Genomic DNA, 10,984 nt, shown 5'->3' on the forward strand with positions numbered 1-10,984 from the left:
GAGTGGGAATGAAGGTTTACAGCATTCCTGCAGGTAGCCTTGTGTGTAATCAGGAAAATCTATTTCTGGGCCAGCTACCTAAACAATTAGTGATTGGGTTTGTGGACAATGCATCTTTTAGTGGGGATTATGAAAGAAATCCGTTCAATTTTCTACACTGCAATGTCAATTTTTGCGCCTTGCATTGTGATGGCAAGCAGATCCCTGCAAAGCCTCTTCAGCCTGATTATGAGCACGGTCTTTTTGTGAGAGAGTACATGCAGATGGTGCAGGCCACAGGCAAAGGCATGAAAGACAGACCGCTGTTAATCAGTAGGGAAGAGTTTAACCGAGGGTATACTTTGTATTGTTTTGACTTGAGTCCTGATCAGGGGTGCTCTGAGCACTATTCTTTGATCAGGAACGGTAACCTCAGAGCCGAAATTAGATTTGCGCAACCCCTCCCCAACACCGTCAACATGATTCTCTATGCAATCTTCGAAAACCTTATTGAAATAAGTCACACAAGGAATGTGCTCTTTGATTATATGTGAGTATGGACACACTGCAACTCCGCCACTTGTTCTCTGAAAATAAAGCCTTTCTAGGGGTCTACCCTTGCGACCTGTTACCCCAGAGACAGCTCTCCAAAAGACCTTTTGGATTAATTGTAAATACCCACCCTCACACTCTGCCTGGTGAACACTGGCTGGCCCTCTACTTCCCATCTCCCGGATATGGCGAATTTTTTGATTCTTATGGAAGACCGCCGGATAGCCCTGACTTTCCTGGCTCCATAGCGATGTTTTTAGAGCAGCAAGCTGAGAAGTACACATTTCACCAACGCCAACTGCAGCACCCCAGCGCTGTGACCTGCGGGCAACACTGTGCATTTTTTCTACTGAACCGGACTAAAGGAGTAGACTATGAAAATATTTTAAAGATGTACTCCAATGTTGATATTAAAAATGATCAAATGGTAAAGCTGTTTGTAAAAACTATAAAGGTGGGAAGGGGGCTTGGAACCTGTAACCGTCACCAGTGCATGCAGACATGCCTGCCTTACTGTAAAATAAAGAAAAAGACTTAAACGTTTTTACTTGTTTCACTGTGTTTTTATTCATTTTACAAATTGAGCCAGTCACCAAACCTGAACCTACTTCTAGGGTTTAATGTCCAAGGGCTAGAAGGGGCACTGGAAAACAGAGGCTTCTGAGTCCCAAAAGGGGCTGTCATAACAGAGTCGGGGCTAGTAGCAGTTTCATCCTTAACAACCAGAGAATCTTTCAACTTTTCTACTTGCTCTTTAACAGCTGTAGACCCCAACACAGAGGTCGGGACATTCACCTCAGCCATAGCATTCATAAAGTCATCCCAGCCTTTAGGTTTCCGCTTCTCAGTAAGGGCTCGGTGCTGCGAAGCTCCTTTCACCAAGTCTAAAATATTAGTCCCAGGAATAGGGACCCCTTTGTATAAAAAGGTACCGCGATCATCCCAGGTTGAGACGTCCTGATGCTGTTTCATTTTGTTCAGCAAAAGTTCCGCATTTTTCCTGTAACGGGTGCTCACACCGCTTAGGATTTCGTCCATCGCTGTGTCCTGCGGAGATGGCTATGGTGGCTGCTCTGGTAATGTTGGAAGTGGCCGAGGTTCTTCCGGTGGGTAAATGAGATTCAGTCTGTCCTTTTCAGACTCATTTTGCCTGGTTAGTCTTAGATACCTCTGCAATGCAGAACTGTAGAGCTTAATCTTGTCATCCTCAGACAAATCAGCTCTCTGAAGAATGGAACGCATCTCAGCATCCAACCGGTTAGTGGCTGTAGCCCCCATAGTAGGGGGCCTGCCCTGTAGTTGCTCCATCTGATGACGCGATACCAGATACATTTTCTCAGCATGATCCATGGTTTATCCAGCTAACAGGCTAGTCAACAGCGGAATAGCTGCCCCTAGTAAGGGACCAATAAAACCACCCGACTGAAGTATGGCCTGCTTCTTCTTTTTGAGTGAGACCTTACTATCGCTCAACTTTTTAATGACACCTTTCTTTCTCTTCAGAGACCGGAATTGTGAAGGTTTCAGAGGAAGGTTTCCTTTTAGGGTGTTCAAAGCTATTTCTGCTATAGCCCCCACCAGGTCATTATTAGCATTGCATAAGATGGCTTTTCTCTGTCTTGGTCCGGCCTTTACTAAGATTTTTAAAAGCCCCCAATTTCTACGTACCCTCTCTGACATCTTAAATGAACTAGTGCTAAGGCAGCCAGGCTACTGCTTTTTACACTTCTTTTTCATTGTGTAAACAGCAGGCCAATCAGGTGGAAAGAGACCTGTTCTCAACCTGTAGGATTCTGGAGTGGTGGCTGCCAAATCTACCAAAAGGTACCCGTGTGGTTTGTGAGTGGCATCTTGGAATAGTTCTAAAAAATACTTTGTGTTAGTGGGGTACATCTGCCTGGCCAGTGTGACAATTTGCATCTGATCACGGGGGTTGCTGAATAAAACCAAATATTTGGAATTCAGAGCTATTGTTCTCATTTTCTTGCCTTGAAAAAACAGGTTTTGTAGTATGAGAATAATGCTCAGGTTTCTGTGATGAACGTACTGTGTAAATGCCTTCTCTATTTGATCGCTCTCACTGGCCGATGTCATGAGATCATCTATCACAGCTAGAGTAATTTGATTTGGCGGAAACAAATCATCATCTTCAAAAGAAGACGGAAGCCCCTCAATAAACTTAATATAAGGGAATTTATTAAGCAGTTCTTTGTACAGAGGTTGCCAACAGCTATAAAACCATACAATATTTTGAGGCAATTGAGACAACACAACATCACCATGTTCTAACATTTGTTTGATAAAAAAAGATTTGCCAGAATTGGACGGACCGCTTATAATACACGAGAAAGGGTGTACAAATTGTGCAATATTTTCTGCCATCCTTAATAACCGTAAGGTAGCGTACAGTAATCTTCGCTCTTTAATAACCTTTTATTATACACTACTTTTAGAGTTTTTCGGAGGACCCGCGTTTCAAGGGACCACTGTTTCTTAACCCTAACAATCCCCAACTGTTCTACCCTGATCTCTTTTTTTCTCTCTGCACCAGACAGACAATAATCATCTACCAAATCTTTCAAGCTGTCAAAATTAACCTTTTTGCTGTTACCGCAGTTCAGTGTGATTCCCTTCACCTTTAGCACCGCTTCACCGTTGGACAAAGCATAGGCATACGTTTTGGGGCCAGCCGCAACAAACTCTGTTATCGTAGTGTTTGGAGGAATCTCACTTGTCAGCTGTCCTAAATAATCACCCAAAGGTGGAGTCCACGCCCCCTCTCTACTTACAAAAATGACTGAATCGGTGTCATGATACAGGCATCTATCGCCCAGCCCATCCAGCAGCCTGTATAATTCCAGTCGTGCATACGCTGTTGTAAAGCTGGCAATGAATACGTTAGTACATGAGGCTTTGGTGGGATGGTTCTTGGCAGTTTTCCACGTCACAACGGCTGTCTCACTATCCACAAACTCACAGGAGGAAACATCATAATAGGGCACAAAAAGGTATTTGAATAATTCTTCAGGGTTTGTCACCACAGATGTTGTCAGGTGATTGGTGCTCTGACCAAACTTGCCCCACAGCGAGTTTAAAAAAAGTTTGGCAATCTGCCTTTTTGCAGGATTTACCTCAATGTGTTCACGGCGTAAGCGGACGCCTTCCATCTTTTCATAATCACGAATATATTGCTCTTTATCCTGTTCTGTTTTGCACCAGTCAGGGTAACCGCTGGCCTCCTGTTTCTGTCTGAGATGTGCGTTAATATAATCTGAAAATAGCCCCTTTGATGTACTTTCAAAATGCCAGATCTCATAGATTTCAACAATTCTGTAACCTTTTTCTAAAGCTACATTCAATTCAACAGTACACCATGTTCCAGTCAGAGCTCTTTCCTCATCACTGTGTTTACAGGGGGTAGTTTGCAGTTTTTCTGTGCAGGTTGCACACAAACTAAACATTAATTTGCCCCCTGATTTGTGGGGTAGTACAGGAAAATAGAGATTCCTTGGCGGGTACACTTTGACTTTGGCTAACCCAAAATATTGTTTTATGTCCCCAAAATCTTGGTAGATAATTTGTGGATGGCCAATTGGGTACTCCTTGGTCTTATTCACAAAGGGGTACAAACTGGTGAAATCGTAATATAAGATTTGTTCACCAGGTTTTGGTTTGTAGTAAAGACATGTAGCATTTGTTCTACCACCAAAAAAGGCATCTCGAGGTATCAAAGGTATTGGGAGCTTATTCTCAACCAGAAACTGCTTCAAAGAGGTGTCAGCCTCCACCAAGGCCCTCCATTCATGTTCCCAGATGCAGCGCACAGCATAACCCTGGCTCCTGAGGTCCTCTTCTTTAATCCTAGTACGGCTGTGCAGGGTGCCATATGTTGAACCAAGTAAGTTGTTGAAGTCTCTTTCAGAGTAGCAGACAGGGCACCCATGAAAAAAACAACCATAAAATTCAAAAGCTGTGGGGGTGTCATTTATGACAGCAAAACCATCCAAAAAATATTTGCCTACTTGTTTTTCACCCCCCTTCAGGGCATGCTGGATATTGACGTTCTCAGTGTGCTCTATGTACATCAACCATTGTATCGCAGGTGCTGAATACCTTTTCTGGGTCTTGTGATAATTATCCATAGGAGCCAAAGCAATGGAGTTGTTTTTCAAATACATGAACCGGTACTGTGCCATACAGACAGACGCCAGTGTGATATATTGGAAGGGGTCAATGCAACGAATCACTATCTCCTCAACAATATCCCCACCGCCCCTCTTGACGAACTCACGCTCAGTCATTTCCATTACCTGTTCCCTAAATCGAATACATGCTTCTCTTAGTATATCAACATCCTGCCTGCAATAGTAAGCCAGAGCCTTCTTTAGTTTAAATACAGTACCTCTATTAGCAGCGTGCCATTTCAGGAATTCTTCTCTCTCACCGGGCATCATGGTTTCAGGACTATAATACTTGGCTTCAGGGAGCGGCCCAACGTAGTCCTGATTGGCCATTGTATTAAACAAATGGGGGAAATATCCTTTGCAGCCTTGAAACCCCATAGCTTTGGGTAATTTACTTAATTTAAGGGGCAAAAATGAGAGGCTATCAAGTTTCCCTCCCAGGCTTATAAGCTGAACCCTAACCTTTTCCCGGATCAACTGCCTCAGTACTAGGTACCCATCATAACCTTTGGCATTGTGAGCGATAAAAGTGCATCCTTTAAACTTATCATTTATAAATGTCTTTACAAACTGATCCAGACATCTAACACCGTAACAATCCCACATCACAACATCTTCGTCATCATCATCCTTCAACATATCCCTGGTGCATGCATAATTAGGTATATGTGTGCCAGTTTCTTGGCAGCATTCGAAATCATAAATAATGTACCTTTGGCCAATTCGTGGCCGGACCAGCTCTTTTAGAAAACATAAATGATATTCCAAACTTTCAACCTTCTCGGAACACTGCCCACACTTGGGTTCCTTGCATTTCATGTGGGGAGTAAAGACGTAAACCCCACACTTTTCACAATATTCTTTACTCTTACAGTCAACTTTTCCCTCCGTAGCTAGCTGTGCGTGAGTTTCAAAACATACCTTAGAATGACAAACCACTTTGCACCTATAGCAGCGCATCTTTTCCTTCTCTACCTGCTTGCATTCCTGCTTGAGACATGATCTGCAGATATATTGACAACCATGACTAAATTTATGGTGATAGTGAGTGTGGCAAAATTTACAGAAATAGCGTTCGCCCAGGAAACCCTTTATATTTTTGATGGCATAGTAATGATTGTCGTGTAACAATATAAACACTATTTTTTCTTGCTGTGGGAGGCCTGTAACAAAAAATCTCCATCCGTCCTGCAGATAAAACAATATCTTTATAGTAACCCCTAGAGCTTTTTCAAAGAGGTGTATCTGTGAAAAGTTAACCATGTTTTCTGTGGAAATACCCAGTCTGATGTGAAGTTCCCTGGCCCTGGTAATAATTTCTTCATTACTAAGACCCCCGCCAATGAGCCAGAGCAAGCAGCTAGCAAAACACAGAAATGCGCCTTCCACATTGAAATTTACTAGGTGACGTCTTTTTTTCTCCAGTACTTTGGTGAGCAGTACAGTGCTTAACTTCCTAAGCCCTCTCCCCTCATTGTTCCTCACAATGGTAACCACTAATTGTAAATCTCCCCCCCACAATATCTCTGCTTTACTTTGAAGCAGATTTTCAATACTGGTCAGAAATTCATCAGCATTTAAACCATCCATATTCCTCCTCAGAGAAAAGAGAGGATGATTTAACCCATCTGCATCCAACCGGAGTTGAACAAAATCATTTGCACCTATGTCTCTAGCAACATTATTCAATATATGCTGTATAGCATTATGAATAGCATCTATAGCATGTACAAAAGACTGTATTTGGTCAACATTAACGAATCTATATCGCCGGTAGTATTCCACAGCCATGAAATTTCGGATAGGATGCTCCCACTCTTGCACCAAATCCAGATAAACATTGTTCGAATTCTGAGAGTTTGCAGAGTTAGTGCTTTGTAGCTGGGGCATAGAATGATTTATCTCCTCTTCTTGTTGAGATTCAGGCGTAGGTTCACTACTATCACTGTCTGCTGGGGGTGCGGGGAGTTCGCCTCCATGCATTTTTGCTTTTTTGCAGGGCGGCCCTGGTTAATCAAACAAACAAAATGTTGTCACCTACATTCCTAATAATGTAATACAAACACACCCCTTTTTTAGATTATAAAATAATACTAATGGTTTTGTAGTTGGATAAAATGCTAGATGTTATACCTACTAACTCTTGTGCTGTGTGGCTTGTGCATGGTTGAGGGGTCATGCCATGCCGGGGTCCTTCCTGCTCTGTGGGTATAGTGAGATCCACAAATGGTTGATCATCTTCCCATTCTGAAGGAAAAGAAAAACCCAATGGTCAGAAATGTTGCAGAAATTTTTGTAAGAATCTGAATGTATGAAGGTATGAAAAACAAATACCATTATAAAACCTCAGACATTCGGAATCAGTCAGTTCCATCTAGTAAAAGAAAACAAACATGCCAAGAATATTATAATCACATTCTTTTTTTTTATATCTAAGATGGACAGTGTTTCAAAATGTAGCAATAAAACTACTTACAAGATCCGAACCCCTTACACATTCAAAATCAGTTAATTCCATCTAGTAAAAGAAAACAAACAGGCCATGAATATTATAAATACATTCTTTTTTATATCTAAGAGGGGCCGTGTTTCAAAATTTTAGCAACAAAACTACTTACAAGATCTGCGCCCCTTACACATTCAGAATCAGTTAATTCCATCTAGTAAAAGAAAACAAACAGGCCATGAATATTATAAATACATTCTTTTTTTTTATATCTAAGAGGGGCCGTGTTTCAAAATTTTAGCAACAAAACTACTTACAAGATCTGCACCCCTTACACATTCAGAATCAGTTAATTCCATCTAGTAAAAGAAAACAAACAGGCCATGAATATTATAAGCACATTTTTTATAGCTAAGAGGAACAATGTTTCAAAAATTAGCAATAAAATTACTTACATTTGTAGCATCCATTCTGTAAAGAGGGTCTTCTTAGCAGATCACAGGGGTCCAGAGGTATGAATATGCCAGAAACTGACAAACGTGTCTGGGGTCAGTATGAATCCTACTTTTTGTACACTCTGGCTATGTCAAAAATCACATCGCCCACCAATCAGGTAACCCCCCAGCCGAATGATTATCTGTGTCTAGCACCTGATAGGATTAAACATGAGACGAGCAAATGTAAACTTCATAGTATTAATAGTTTCTTGTAATTAATTCTGCTGAGTTCTTCACCCCTTTTGACCAGTCCACCCTCATATCAAGAAAAAAATATAATACAACTTTCATGTGATTTGTAAAACACCTTTTATTATAAATTTCATAGCGTTAACAGTTTCTTGTAATCTATTTCTGTTACATTCTGACATATGATCCTCTTCAGAGACAATGGCAATTTGGCTTCAATCTTTGACATTAATGACAGTGGTTCACGCATAAGAGCTATACGATATATAAATTTCTTGAGCTCCCCAAGGGAATCCCTGGTGAAATATAAGTTATTCACTTTGTCAGAAATACTGATGATGACCCAGAGAACATGAGGCATAGAAAGTCTAAAGCATAAGCTGCTAATAAGCTCTGTTTCACTGGTTCCGTCCGTATGGTCTTCATCTGATTGTAGGCAGCCCATTAAACAATGGTGTAATATTTTAATGATACATGCTTTCAGAATCTGAGGCATGCTGGCATTTTGAGATTCCGGCGTTTCTAAAACAGGAAATAAGGTAGAATTAGTCTAGCTGTTTCAACTAATCAAAATACTGTTTTCTTAATTTTTATATTTACTTACCATTTGATGTTTTGCAGAATCTGCAACAACAAGGTTTTATAAATTTGTTGTCTTCCACGACGCCGCGTAGGTCAGGTCCTTTTCTTATTCTACGTCTACGCTTGGGAGGTTTGGGGGTCAAATTTACATCAAACAAATCACCATCAATATTTGCCATCTTCAAAAGACTGCTGGAATTAATTTGCTAGCTGTTCAGACCTGCCTGTACAACATCCTCACGCATGCTATGACACGTCCTTGAGCCTTGTGCCTGTCCAGAATCACGGGGAATGACATGTCCAGACATGCCCACAATACACATACCTAATACATCAATCTGTTCTGGCCAGTCAGAAACGCTTCGCTTTTGCTGTAAGGTTAGAATAAATTTTATTAAATCTCTGCTATGAACGGTTACGCGTACATATGAATTCGAGGGAGTTGCAAATGCCAAAATATAAGTCTTTAGATTTTTACAAAGGTAAAAAACCAGCTGTGGGCTTTAAAAGGCCTGTGGTTTTTTCCCCCTACATTCAGGGAAAATGTTTTTAAAATTGCCTGGATTAAATGCAAACCCTGGAAGCCTTTTAGGTGATCCTTTTTCCCCCCCACCCCCAGCTTTTGAGGTATTGATTTTTAAAACTCCACAAAAATTAAAAGCATCATTAGGCTAGAATGATTAGAAATAAAAAGCTTTTTTTAATTATCACCCCCCCCAAAAGCAGGGTTTTGTTTCCCAAAAACACAGGTCTCTGTGTTTCTTTTGGATTTGCACGTCCATGGAATTAGTCTAGGGCTAATGTAATCAAGTACACAGAAGCTTGACCGCCACATGTTTGTTGATGGGATTAGGTTTGGCAAGCACCATCTGGAAATAGGGCTATCACCTTATATCACCCCTTATCTGCTAGGGTTACCCATGCTTATTTTGATGGGGTTGGGCAGACACGTCATATCCGGCTAGGGTTATGGCCTTGTGAGTCCTGTACCATGAGGGGTGGGGTGTGGATTATGCACGTCACTTCCGGGGAGGAGGGGTGCGAACGTCACTTCCATTTATGGGCATGGCCTGGTGACGTAATCAGCACGTGGCTTTGTTTACTTTGATGACGTCACTGATCAAAACTACTGATAAGATCCATTAAAAGTTTGTATGTACTTATACTACTCAGGCTAATAGAGCTACAATTGAGATAAAGGGGTTTTTTCTACAGCAAGACAACAGCAAAATGTAGCTGGAGTCACATCCACTTATGCAGGTGGCAATTTAAACCAGATTTAAATAAAAAATTACAGTTCAGAGTACATTTCTGAAATTACTGTGGCGATTCCACCTTGGCTAAGAGTGAAGGGAATATGTTTGTTTCAAAACTGTCTTGTTTTGAACCAAGAGATGCCAAATGGCTATCTTCTGTAATCCCACCAGTTTTGTTGCACTCAATTTGGCATCATATTTCTGTTAAGTGTATTTTCCTTTTCAAAATATACCTGCTGCAGTCCACTTAAAACTGAACTTCAAGACTGCTTTCCATGTGGCCTTCTCACCTCCCTCTCACATTCCACTTTCCCAACCATTTAGTGAATGGTAGATATTTATTATTCCTTTATTACCATGTCATCTATCCCATCCCAATTATGCTGGCTTCAAATGATTTACATTTCTTTTTACAATATGTGGATTAAAAAGAACATTGTCAGAACCCACTTCAATCCACATCTTAAGAAAGAAAGACTCTTGGAGACAAGTTTATCCAAGAACTTTTACTAAAATATAGATGATAGAGGGTATAATAGACAGGATCTGAAGAATCCCCTCACAGATTGATATTTTTAAAGTGTCCCCAAGCAAACTCCACCCCTCAGTTCATTCGGTCAGTTCCGGATCAGCCAAGCTCCAGGTGGCAAGCCCCTTGTGGAACAAACAGGATCATTCCTACCCACTCACATTTCATCCAGAGAAACAATCCAGATTTGGGTACATTCCTTCCTCACTTACCACCCCCTTTCTTAGCTGTTCACAAGATAAGAGGGGAATGCCTGGTAATTGGTTATATTGTGATGGATAGCAGGCAGGCAGAATACATAAAGGTTACAATTAAGAAAGGAAGTGAAAGTAATAAACTTCCATGTTCCCTCTTCTCCTTGGGAATGGCAGAATCCAGGGAAGGGTTAGATTTGGGTTTTGCACAGAAGAGATAGTTAGAAATGAAATACAAATGGATTCTGACAAACATAAAATATAACAAGTGTCAAGCTCAAGTCCAAAGGCAACATAGCAATATCTAATAGTCTATTTTTTTTCTTTGCTTACATCTAATGAACAGAAATTTACCAAATTAAAGTTATATCTTCTAACCTACTACATATATCCTGAGAGGGGTGTAGGACAACTTGTCATGGCCAACTCACCACAGCCAACTGACTATGACCAATTTGTTGCAGCCAACTTGCTATAGTCAACTTGCTATGGCACAACTCACTGCAGGAGAAAGGATAAACTACTATCAAAGAAATGGTAGATAGAATAATTAAGGAAAGGATGCAAAAGGAGGGA

Source organism: Vipera berus, assembly GCF_964194415.1.
Source record: "Vipera berus genome assembly, chromosome: 3".
Taxonomy (NCBI): domain Eukaryota; kingdom Metazoa; phylum Chordata; class Lepidosauria; order Squamata; family Viperidae; genus Vipera; species Vipera berus.